This window comes from Palaemon carinicauda, chromosome 23 (assembly GCF_036898095.1).
Source record: "Palaemon carinicauda isolate YSFRI2023 chromosome 23, ASM3689809v2, whole genome shotgun sequence".
NCBI classification, from domain to species: Eukaryota; Metazoa; Arthropoda; class Malacostraca; order Decapoda; family Palaemonidae; genus Palaemon; species Palaemon carinicauda.
The window spans coordinates 78,665,394-78,678,466 of record NC_090747.1 but is presented as its reverse complement, the minus strand read 5'-3'; the positions used below and the strand labels follow the sequence as shown (position 1 = coordinate 78,678,466).

Here is a 13,073-nt window from a genome sequence, read left to right as displayed (position 1 = left end):
GTTTCCCGCACGTGATCGTTGATGCGTCCGCGTGCGGGATTATTTCCCGCCCGCGACCTCGCGGTCGTCGATGGTTTAGCCGACGATCTTCTGTTCGCGCTAACGCGTAAGCGTTGATGATCGCCCGTGGGCGCGATGGTTTTCCGCGCGCGATCTCGCGATCGTTAGCCGACGATCTTCTGTTCGCGTTAACATGTAAACGTTGATGATCGCCCGCGCGCGGGATGGTTTCCTGCGCGCTATCTCGCAATCGTCGAGGAACACGCGATCGTCGACGATCGTTAGCCGAAGATCTACTGTTCCCGTTAACGCGTAAGCATTGATGATCGCCCGCGCGCGGGATGGTTTCCTGCGCGCTATCTCGCGATCGTCGATGATCGTTAGCCGTTGATCTTCTGTTCGCGCTAACGCGTAGGCGTTGATGATCGCCCGCGGGCGGGATGCTTTTCTGCGCGCGATCTCGCGATCGTCGAGGGTCGTTAGCCGACTATCTTCTGTTCGCTCTACCGCGTAAGCGTTGATGATCGCCCACTCGCGGGATAGTTTCCCGCGCGCGACCTTCAGGCCCTTTCGCTCGCATTCGTCATCCCGACAACGGTCGTTAGCCGGCGATCTTCGGATCCAGCGCTAGGCGTGCAAGCGCTGACGATCTTCTTAGTGTGCGTAAGCGCCGAGAATCGGTCTGTGCGCGGGATGGGTTCCCGCGCGCGGTTTCCCGCACGCGATCATCAAAGGCCGGAAGCGCCGACGATCTTCTTAATACGCTTAGGCTCCTATGATCGTTCTGTGCGCGGGATGGTTCCCGTGCACGACAACGAGGCCATCCGCTCGCGATTGCCTACGGCCGTTCGCCACCGATCTTCGAATTCGGCGCTAGGTGCGCGAGCGCTGACGATCTTCACAGTACGCGTGAGCGCTGAAGATCGTTCCGTTCGCGGGATAGTTTCCCGCGTGCGACCATTGAGGCTCATGCAATCATCGCACGGATCGTCCGCGCGCGGTTTTCCAGCTCGCGATCGTCGTAGATCGTCCGCGCACGAGCTTCGTCGATCGTCGCTTACGCGGGAGCGTTGGAGATCGTCCGGGCTCGTGCGAATCGCTGACGATTGCCTTAAATAGTTGGAGATCTGTCGCATGCAGGCACTATGGGTCCCCGCCCACTGTCTCGTGCGGTTTTTCTCGCGCTAGTGCCGACGATCTTCGTACTCGCGTAAGCACCGAAGATCGTCGGCGTTTCTTCTGTGTTATTCTTCCGCGCATGGGATGGTTCCCCACATGCAATCGCCGTCGGCGCTAGCACCGGCGATCTTTTTTCGCCGAGATCGTTCACGCGTGGGATGATTTCCCTCGCCCATGATCTCTCACGCGCAAGCGCCAGCGATTTTCATTAGCACGGAGACGCGGGGATCGTTCACGCGGTCGGCGATACGCCCACGCTCTCGCGGGTTCGTGGGCATGCGGGCGCGGTTATCTGCTACGCATGCTTTATTCACGCGCTGCCCAGATCTGTGCTTTTCGTGCGATCGTCAGCGTGATCGCCGCACCGTTCTCTGACTCGGCCACGCCCCGTTTACATCAGGGCTTATGGCAGTCAGGCCACCTCCGCGTTTCCCTCCCCCGCAGCGCAGAGTAGCTCCCTCTCCGGAGGGGGGAAGGTTTCCGGTCAGGTCAAAGGTCTCTTCTCCCTTCACTGCAGTTTCTCTATGGGCGAACCCTCCTGTGTCATCTCCCCCAGAGGATCGAACGATCCTCTTCCCTCCAGAGGGACTCCCTGTCAGCGCGAGGATTGGTCGGCCGTAGTCAGAGCGCTCAAACAGGCAATGAGCCTGTGCCTTCTGACTGTGCCCCCTGAAAGGGGTGAGAGGAATCCCTGGCATGGTATCTTCCCCAAGGACAATCCTGTCCCTTCGCGAATCCTTAAGCAGGCGATGAGCCCTCCTCAGTCTCCATCTCCCTTCCCCCACAGATAAGCTTTGCCCATCCCCAGGAGGGTCGGAAGACCCGGTCCTCTCCCCCTTCACTCCATAGGGAGAATCTCCGCCTCTTCTTGATGGTCCTATCGTGCTGAGAGGGCGAAGCCTTACATCCTTCATCGCTGGGGTCCTGTTTCCCTCCTAGAAGGGATCCTGAGGTCCTGGCTTCTGCAAGGATCCGACAGGATCCAGTTGGACCCTTGGGGCATGTCTACGAGTCTCCCAGGAAGAGCCTCCGGGAATGGGAGACCTGGCTGCCAGTCTATCAGGAGGATGAGCTCCAGGGGTCAGAACTTGCATTCTGGCGGGTTCTGGCCCTCTGGAGAAAAACCTCAAGGGGATCCCAGGTTCAGAGATTCCTCTCCGATAAGGGAAGGATTCGGTCCTGGACCGAGTTCTACTCACCCAAGGGCTCCCTTACACCAGTGCAGCTTGCCCTGGTCTTAGGGAATGGAGAGCACCAGAGACTAAGCCAAGGGCCAGCTCTCCGGGCTTGTCTCCTTCAACAGTCCCGGTTGGTTTCGAGCCCCTCCCTCCTCCCTGGGTAGGGATCGGTGAGGGGACGGGTCCTCCGGGCGGAAGTCCAGTCCAGGTTGGAGAGGTGGCCAACGGGTTTCGAGGCCTCCGTAGTCGCCTCCTTCCCTCCTCGACTCTGTACAGGGTTGTCAAACAGTCTCTGTCCAGCATAGCGACAGCAGACTCGGTCTGCTTTGCTGTGAGACCACAAGTCTTCATGGGTACACTGGTCCAGTAGGTCTCGTACTTCCGGTCCTGGTTCACCCATCTTCAAGGAAGTACTTTGGAGTCCGCCTGGAAGGCGGGTATACCAGTTCAAGGGCTGTGCTTCGGCCTCTCCACGGCACCTCAACAGTTCTCCGATACTTCCTCTCTGATCTCTTCACGGGCGCTCAGCATCAGCACCCAGCCACTCCGTTCCTGGGTGGCTGGCCGATCCTGGCAGTCTCGAAGACTTCCCTTCTTCCTCATCAGGACAAGCTCCTCGGACTTTTCCAAGTTCTAAAGATCTTGGTGGTCCTCGAGGAGTCCTCCCCGCAGCCCTCTCAGAGTCTGGTATACCGAGCCTGCTCTTAGGTGCCTATCTCCCGTAGCCTTCCCTTCAGACGTCAGGGTACCAAGGCAGAGGAAGGTCGCGAGACCTTTCCTCACACGAGAAGACCCTCCAACCCAAGGTTGTTTCGTCTCCCCTCCCTGGCACGTCTGGTTTCCACAGTTGCCCCAGGTTGAGTTCTCTTCAGTGGCGTCTCAGGGCGCGGGGGAGTCGGGGGCGCGTCTCCCCAGACGCCGAGGCCCCTAGGGGACAACCGGTACAGACGAACCCTGGGGGTGGGAAGCTGACGAGGGCCTACAAGAGGGAGTGGCCCTTCTCGTCCTCCCCCTGACTTGATGCTGTTTTCGGACGCGTCAAAGGAAAGGGGGGCCCCACGTTCTGATCCACGGGTCTTCAGGCCGGGGGTCAGAACCAGGAAGAACCTTCTCTAGTCCTACTAAAGACGGAAACTGTGTTTCTGGCTCTTCAGTAGCTCCACCTAGCCTGGCGGACTACTCTGTGGTTATGAGGATCAACAACACCACAGTGATGGTTTTCTGGCCCAGACAAGGAGGTACTTTTCAGTACAACCATCCCATCCTGCGGTGGAGATACCGGGATGGTCCGAGTCCCCCTCGGTCTCCTTGGCAGCTCGCTTGATTCCAGGCAAAGGAATGGGCTCGCCGACAATCTGAGCAGTGTGTCACGAACACCACATTCCTAGTGTTCTTTGGATCCTCAAGTAGCCTACAAGTCCTGCCTCGGGGCTCCCTCGGTGGACCGGTTCGCTACAGCACTGAGCTGCAAGCTCCCGCTGTACTGCTCCCCGGTCACGGATCCCAAGGCCCTCTGGTAGGATGCCTTCCAGCAACGGTGGGGCACCATTATGTGTTGCCTCGGTAGCTTACTCCTCTTCCCGCCGGGGGTCTATCCAGCACCTCCTCAAAGAGAGAGGATTTTCGCACCAAGTGGCGAAAAGGAGGCCTGGACACCTGCGCAAGTCTTCCGCAAGTAATCTCCCAGGCGATTGGGCAAGTTTATGTAACCGGTGTTGGGGAGAGGGCATCCCTCTACACGTTGCCGCTTCCAGCATAGCGGAGCCCCTAGTGGGATTGCGAGATAAGTGTGCCTTTCAGCTTTGACTGTGAAAGGCTATCCCCCAGCCTTAAGGCTTGCCTCCTGGCTCTAGGGACAAACATTTCTCCCCCGCTGGAACTCTTCCTTCGCATGCGAAGCCTTGTCCTCTCCTGCCCTCAGTCGAAGGTGAGACCTCCTCCTTGGAACGTGGTTCGAGTCCTTGAGTCTCTAAAGAGACCCCCCCTGACAAACCACTACGAGTCCCCAGACCACCACCTTTCTGGGTAGACAGTGTTCCTGCTAGCCTGTCTTCAGCCAAGCGAGTCACATGGTCTCTCTTACGACTTCGCCCATTCAGGGGGTTAGGGGCAGACAACTTCAGGTTAGTCCCTGAGGTTTGTTGCCGAGACTCAGAATCTGAGAGTCCCGGACCCGCTTCGACTCCTTCCAGTGCTTGGATCTCCGTCCTGTAGCAGATGACTCAGACCATCTCCTACCTTGCCGGTAGGGAGTGCGACCTGGTGTCTCTAGAAACAGCTGCAGGTCGTCTCCAGGTCCAAGTCTAGTTCGTGGATCCTGGGTAACGAGGAGAAGGGTCTCCAGGAGTACCATCTCGGCCTGGATTCGCAGGGTGCTACACCCTGCCTTGAATCCTGACCCTTCTCCGTCGCATTGCCCTAGAACCCATGATGTCAGGGACTTAGATACGACCCTACCCTTCATGGAGCATCTTCAGTGACGCAGGTCCTGTAAGCAGGGATGTTGAAGCCTCAGACCTTCTTCTCACCCCCCTTACCTGCAAGACATGACCCACAGGAGGCTCGATACGTTTCTATCGGCCCTGTGGTGGCTTCACAACAGCTGGTCTGAACCTCAGGCTCCTTGATGGACAAATGGCAGAAGGTTGAGGGCATTGTTACCTGGTGTTAGTCTGCATGAATGAAAAGATCTGTCTGGCCCTTATTCTTTTCTTCATCCTCTCCTCCCTAGGAGAAAGCAGCATCCTGGGTTCTCTGCACAGCTGACCTCAAACCACTGCAGGTGAACCATGCTTCCTTGTGTTCCTAGTATTATGTGTAATACTGTCATGTCCCCATACCCTGACGAGGTGGTATTGGGAGAGTCCTAGCCTGGATTTCCTTCTGAGGGACTCCAGGGCAACTGCCTGGGACAAGTCACTTTTCACCTTCGCACACACCTTATGTAGGCCGCGGCAGTTTCACAACCGCCAGCGAGGAGTAGGGATTCCCTATTGTCCGAGTGCTTGACCACTCGAATATGGAATCCCCGGGCAAGCCAAAAGCCAGTATGGCCGGGACTTACCACCCTTCCTAAGGGTTAAGTCACCCCATGTAAATAGCGTGGTTTGTATTCAGTTACGGAACAAATGACAAATTCGTAGATAATTTGTATTTTTCCTAACGATACAAACCTAGCTATTTACAGTTATGTGCCCGCCAGCCCTGTCCCCCAAGATAAGTCCTACCTCTAAGTAAAGTGGAGTATTCTCTGGTGTGTGTGAGGGGGAGGGGTAGCTAGCTACCCCTTCCTACCCCCTGCTAGCTAGCGGTGGGGTAGGAAACCCTTGTTAAAACTTTATGGCTCGTCATCGGCTGTCGCCAAAGTAATTACCCCATGTAAATAGCTAGGTTTGTATCGTTAGGAAAAATACAAACTATCTACGAATTTGTCATATTAAGGGATTTTGACGTAGGAAAAATCTATTTCTGGGCGAGGGACCTGTGCCGCCCAGTGAATAAGCTCCTATTAGCACTTATTCTTAGGTAATTTACTGCTAAATATACCAGAGAAAAAATGTAAAGGAGTGCTAGGTTAACTAGCTCGCTCACCTATTGGTGTCGGTATAGAATTGGGCGTATAATCCAGAGGTCCCGCACTATTTAGATTCATCCACGACAAAGACCCCAATAGAGGAGAGCCGTTCAACCTCACTCGGCACCAGCAACTCTGCATCCGCTCAGAACCCAACTCCTTAGCACCCAAAGTTTGGGGACTCCAAGGGAGAGGAGCTGGGAGGGTTCACTGGGCGGCACAGGTCCCTCGCCCAGAAATAGATTTTTTCCTACGTCAAAATCCCTTTTCTGGGCTTGAACCTGTGCCGGCCAGTGAATATATACAAGAGAAATGTCACCAAACTTGCAAAATAAAGGAAAAAACATAAACATAAGGGAAATACAAGTTGCTTTAATCAGAGATGAGTGCCAAAAACAGCTATAAGGGTATCTTAAAAAGAACATAAATCCACTTGGTAGAACAATTGACAAAAAAGGTAAGGTATAATAATGCCGTGAGTGATGATATACTGTATACAGATACTCAGGAGTCAAAAATTTACAAATATAGTAATAGTAATCAGGTGCGAAACCAACGAATACAAATAGGGTATAAATGAGGCAGGTAAGGGGGAGAGATAAAATGACAAGGAATTAACATGTGAGTTACCTGGGGGTAACTACGCTCCCTGCAGCTACTGTAGGAAATTTAAGGGCTTCCAAATGTTTAAGGTAGTGTTTCTTGAACACTGACGGTGACTTCCACCCTGTATACCTGGAAAGATCCGTAAAATTCATGTGGTGAAAAAAGTTCACCGAAGTAGCAACCGCTCTGATATCATGTGCAAGAGGAAAAGAGTCCGGGCTAGCTTGTTTAATAAAATACAAAATTTGTTGCCTGATCCCTTTAATGGTAATGGTACCGCCTTGTTCTCTAACGAATAGAGGCCCCGAGGAGTTAGAGGAGGTCCGGGATAAATAAGACCTAAGAGTGTAACAGGGCACAGAGACGGATCTTGCGTGAGGGGAACAATTTTCCAGGAGGACCATCTGTTCTGAGGGTCTTCGTTCTTAGCTAAAAAGAACTTGTTAGGTGAAAGAAGGACCTCTCCCGAAGGAAGGAACTCAATATGACCCGGGTCTCTTGACAAAGCTGCCAGTTCAGAAATTCTTGCCCCGGAAGCCAAACTCACCAGGAAAAGTGTTTTCCTGAGAAGGGGAATGTAATCACAAGAACTGTTAATGGTATCAGAAGCCAATTTGAGTACATCATTAAGGAACCAGGTAACCGGGGTAGGACGAGTAACCGGTTTCAGTCTGGCACAGGCTTTCGGAATTGAAGCTAACAAAGAGTCGGTTAAGTCTATGTTAAAACCCACTAGGAAGATCTTTTTCAAGGCAGATTTAATAGTGGTGATAGTATTGGCTGCCAGACCTGATTCTAATAAAGTTCTAAAGAAAGTGACTGTAAGGTTCAAGTTCATGCAGTGTACGTCTGAGTCTATCAAAAATTTAGCCAACTTTTTAACCGCAGAATCATATTGGCGGATGGTGGAATCCCGTTTATCTGATTCTAGGAACAGGGTGTTTTGAGGATCGATATTGGCACCATGCATGGCCGCAAACTTCATGAAGTCCAAAAAGTTAGGGCGCTCTGAATGTTTGAGAAAGCGTACACAACGCGTGTTTGTACTATCTGAGACAGAACCGGATTGGGTATCGGGTGAGGATGTAGTCTCAACTCTCGCAGGAGAGGGTACCAATTGCTCTTGGGCCAGTTGGGTGCGACCAAGGCTACTCGTCCCTTGAAGGATCTCAGTTTGTCTAGGACTTTCAGTAAAAGATTCACCGGGGGAAAGAGATAAATCCTTTCCCAGATGTCCCAATTCTGTGACATGGCGTCTGTGGCGTAGGCCTGAGGGTCTAGATTGGGAGCCACATATACTCTCAATTTGTGGTTGGACTCCGTGGCGAAGAGGTCCACTTGGAGACCCGGAACCCGAGAGAGAATCCACCGGAATGACTTTAGATCGAGTGACCATTCCGATTCTAGAGGGGAGGTCCGGGACAAGGCGTCTGCAACTACGTTCCGGACTCCCGCCAGGTGGACAGCTGAAAGATGCCAATGGTTCGAGGCTGCTAGGGAGAATATGGCTACTAGAACATGGTTCAGAGGCCCTGATTTTGATCCGCCTCTGTTGAGGCAGCGGACCACCACTTCGCTGTCGAGAACCAGACGAAGGTGTTGTCTCTTGGATGGAGCGAGACGTTTCAGGGTTAGAAGAACTGCCATGGCCTCCAGCACATTGATGTGGAATTGGCGGAATAAGGGAGACCAAAGACCTTGAACTTTCCTGAGCTGAGAATAGCCTCCCCAACCTGATAGGGATGCGTCCGTGTGAATGATTAACTTCGGAGGCGGAAATCGAAGGGGAACTGACTTTGACAGATTGTTGGCCCTTGTCCAAGGTAGAAGTCTTTCCCGGAGAATGGGAGGAAGGCGGACTTTCCTGTCCCGGAGCTTCCGGTTCGCCCTCGAACGCCAGACACGATTGATATCTTTCAATTTTGCTTTCAGAAGTAGATCCGTCACTGAAGCAAATTGAAGGGACCCTAAGATCCTCTCTTGGAGTCGTCTGGAACTTACTTTGTCTTTGAGAAAGCGTTTGGTGTTCATTGCAATCTCTAACCTCTTGGGTTTGGGAAGACACAGAGTGTGAGATATAAGATCCCATTGCAGGCCGAGCCATTGGAACTTTGATTTCGGAAGAAGACGGGACTTCTTGAAGTTGATCTGGAAGCCTAGAGATTGAAGGTATTGGATGACTCTGTGAGTGGCTTTTAGGCAATTTTGGGAGGTGTCTGACCAAATGAGCCAGTCGTCCAGATAGGCTACTACTTGAATCCCTTGATTTCTGAGTTCCTGAACAGCAACTTCTGCTAACTTTGTGAAGATCCTTGGGGCGATGTTGAGCCCGAAAGGCATCACCTTGAAGGAGTAATTTTTGTTTCCTAGGCGGAAGCCTAGATACGGACGGAAGTGTCTCGCTATCGGGACGTGATAATAGGCGTCTGTAAGATCGATAGAGGTGGTGACGGCCCCACGGGGAAGTAAGGTCCGCACCTGCGAGACGGTAAGCATTCGAAACTTGTCGCATTGAATGGACAAGTTGAGAAAGGATAGGTCTAGAATCACTCTTCTCTTGTCCGAATCCTTCTTCGGGACACTGAACAGCCGACCCTGAAACTTCAGGTGTTTCGTTTCTTGTATGGCGTTCTTTTGTAACAGGTCCTGGACAAATTCGACTAGGTCCGGAGTGGAATGCTGCAGAAATCTGTTCGGTGGAGGAGGTCCTTGAATCCAACTCCACCCTAGTCCCTTGGAGATGATACTGAAAGCCCAGGGACTGAACCTCCATTTGTTGCGGAAGGCATAAAGCCTCCCCCCTACCCGCTGCACCTCAGTATTGGCTTGAGGAGTTGCCTCCACGTCCGCCTCGGAAGTTCTTTCCCTTGCGAAAGAATCTACCTCTACCTCTGTTCTGGTGTGAACCACGGTGGTAGCCTCTACCTCTGGTATAACCCTGGGAAGAGCCTTGAGCCTCATAAGATTGGTTAAAGGCTGGAGAGGTGGTGGAGGCACCGGGAAGCTGGCTCTTAGGGAGCAGAACGGTGACATAGTCGTCCGAGGAAGGAGCCCGAGAGGTGGAAGGCTGTACAGGGACAGCAGGAGATGGAGGAAGAGGCTGCCGGAAAACGGACGAGCTACTCTGCTGTTGCCGGAACTGAGTGGAGGTATACGGGCGGAGCCTCTTTCTACCCCGGGCTTGGTAACTTGCGGGATCATATTTCCGCTTAGGAGTCAAACCCCAACGGGCTTTAAGGCTCTGATTAACTCTAGTAGCCTCTGCCAAGACTTCCTTCACAAGATCCTCAGGGAAAAGATTTGGACCCCAACAAGAGGACCGGATAAGTTTATTCGGCTCGTGCCTAATAGTCGCCTCAGCCAGGACGTGTTTGCGGCACCTACGTTTAGCAAGAGCAAAGTCATACAAGTCAAAATATAACGACTGCAAAGTAGCCTTATTAAGAGACTTAAAGATACTATCAGTATCATAAGTTAAGGCTATCGACTCCGTAGACGTGGCCAAGTTCAAAGTTCGACCAACACGTAGGCGGGAATCATACTCCTGTTTAATAAGGGATTCCGGGAGACGGGGAAGCCGTTCACTAAACATTACTGACGCACAGTCCGCTGTTAGCTTGCCAGAAGTAAAGGTGGTATGGACATTGTCCCAACACTCATTACCTGAAGGAAGAAGGAGGGAGATCGGATCTACCTCTCGGATGGGAGGCAAGGGCTTCTCCTCCAGAGCATATTGAAAAGCCAGTTCTGCAACCTTATTGACGCATGGAGTCACGGTATTCTTGTCCATTAAGAACATTGTGAAAGAACTTTTATGAGGCGTCAACATGGTATTGGTGCAACCAATATCATTCAGAAACCTAGCCCAAACAGATTGGGCTTGTTCCTTTGGGAAAATGACAGTCTCTTTGGGGACCTTATCCAGCCGAACCAGAGCTTCCTCGGTAAGCCTGGCATAACCATGAAATGGAAATGCGAGACCAGGAGGAAAGAATTCAAAGTCCTCTAGTGAACGAGTACCAAGACCTTCCAATGTTAACATCCCATCTGAGAATGGGGAATGAAGAGCCATGCGCCAAGGGTTATTCTTGGTAAACGGCGGAAGCTTAGAGGCATCCGGGATGAGAGAGCTTTGAACTCGCTCCGGAGCACCCTGCTCTAATGCCCCAAGTCTCTGACCAATGTTAGAGAACATCGTGTCCATCTTGGCCTGCATTTCCGACACAATCTTAGACTGCATCTCCGACACAATGCGAAGCATGGCTGATTCGGAAAGGCCCGGGTTAGGAGCAGAAGTGGCGGATTGTACTCCCGGGTCGTGAGACTTAGAGGAGGAGCCGGAAGCCTTAGATGACGGGTTTGTATTTGACTTGGAACTATGGGAAGCCTTGTGGGGCTTACGAGCTTTTGGCAAAGTTCTAGATACAGACTTATCTTTGGGGGGAACCGGGTGTGATCGGTGAGACGAATCACGGTCCCCAGAAAAACCATGGAAAGAAGAGAGATCAGATGAAGAAGAAAGAGCGGGGCTGAGGATAGGAATCTCAGCGCCGGTAACACCTGCCTCACTTACCACCCTACCTGCATCCGGATCATCCAACAACATAGGTTCCACATCCAAATTCAAGGAGGCAACATTGTCTTCCAGATCTCCGGGGGCATCCAACGGATCTTGTTCCTGGTCTATGAATCCCGCAATAGTGGCTTCAATGTCGGCAATGATGGGTGCCGCAACATGCCTAGCCACAGCGGCTGAAGACTTGGCATTAGGGTAGATCATAGCACAGTAGTCTTCAGATAGGACGTAAGGCTGTTTCGATTTCACGTTTCGGGCAAATCCCCCATCCCACACTTTCAGTGTGGCCCGAGCCGCAGTCTTCTGCTCCGGGGATGCCTGAAATAATAGTGGGAATTACAGAAAGGAAGATTCCCGGCGGTCCTTCAAGACCATAGAAATCTTACTAAATAGTGTATGTATACCAAAAAAAGGTAAAATAATTAGAAAGACAACATAGCCAACGGGACTCACCGAATCAGATCCGAGGGTGGTGATGAGGTCAAAACAGACCATACAATTATCAGGGTGCCAGACCACGATGTCTTCCAGCTGAACTCCGCAGAGGGCGTGAGACCTACATACAGTATGGCCACAAGGCTGGTGAAGGACAGCCGCACAGGCCGTCGTCTGACAATGCACCATCTATAAAAAGAATAGTATATGAGAAACTGTAATTCTCTTAAGTAGGGGCGGGTCCGGAGGACCCGGGCCTAAACATAAGTCTAACTTAAGACTAGAGCTTAACTGTAATACTCTTAAGTAGGGGCGGGTCCGGAGGACCCGGGCCTAAACATAAGTCTAACTTAAGACTAGAGCTTAACTGTAATACTCTTAAGTAGGGGCGGGTCCGGAGGACCCGGGCCTAAACATAAGTCTAACTTAAGACTAGAGTATAGCTATCCATTCCGGTCAAGCCGGGATCATAAAGAAGGATGCAACAAAGAATTAAGACACATGGTGTCTGATTTCCCGGAGCGAGGTTAAGCCCCGGGCCGGGAAATAAAAGTACATCCATAAACCAATATAAATAGGAACTCCGGGATAGTGATCTGTCATATATAATCATATATAATCATAGGAACTGTTATAAATTAAGAGGGGGGCGGAACTGTAGATAAGAACCGCCAACAGAACCCGGAGGGTTTCGTATAACATAATAAAAGTGTGATAGGTGAATATAAAATAGGGTGCACCGGGATCCTACTCTGTTGACCGGTGGCCAACCCGTCTAGACAGAGACGAAACCGCCGGGACACCCGGAGGACAAAGTCCATAAACACTGAACTACCCCCTCTAAAAGGAGGGAAGGCAACGGTCCCTTAGGGGAGGGGGGAGAGAAGCCTAGCCACCAACCTAGCGAGAGGGGGAGCTTGGGGGAGGATCACGTGATACGGAGCAGCAGGGCTACCAACTGACGATCCCCAAACACTACCAAAACAGATCATACGGAGTAATAGCACAAATATTCATTATAAAAGTAATAGCGTTGAAAAATATATAAATATACACATAAAAAATTAGGGCAAGGCATGCAACATAATAAATAAATCCCAAAGGACAACAACCTGATGGCTTATATAATAAAAATTGCCGCCCAGTAACGAAGGTCGGCAAGCCATCTACGATACGTAACTTGATATCGGCCCTAAATATGAACCACAAGGGTTCTAAACGCTAAATAATGAATATCCACAATAAAACATATAAAAAATTTTAATTAATAATAAAAATAATACACTTAGTAACACCGCGAGTGAAACTAAAAGCTCTCAAAACAGGAGTACCAACCGTAAGCAGAATCGAGCAAGACCGATATGATCGAAGAGAATAAACTCCTATAATTTAAATATTAAACGATCTAGATTGCTCAAAACACAGCAAAACATAGCTTGGTACTTAACTTAGACGGTGTCTCCTGGGAAACCGATGAAGAAGCCATAATCCAGTGAAAAATAAGGCAAAACACGAGAGCACAAAC

General features: G+C 51.3%; 1 protein-coding gene across 2 annotated transcripts in view; it reads left to right on the top strand.

The window, feature by feature from the left end:
• The window catches only part of LOC137617197 (cadherin EGF LAG seven-pass G-type receptor 2-like), a 581,094-nt gene that overhangs the window by 78,374 nt on the left and 489,647 nt on the right, over window positions 1-13,073 (top strand). The window lies entirely within an intron of this gene.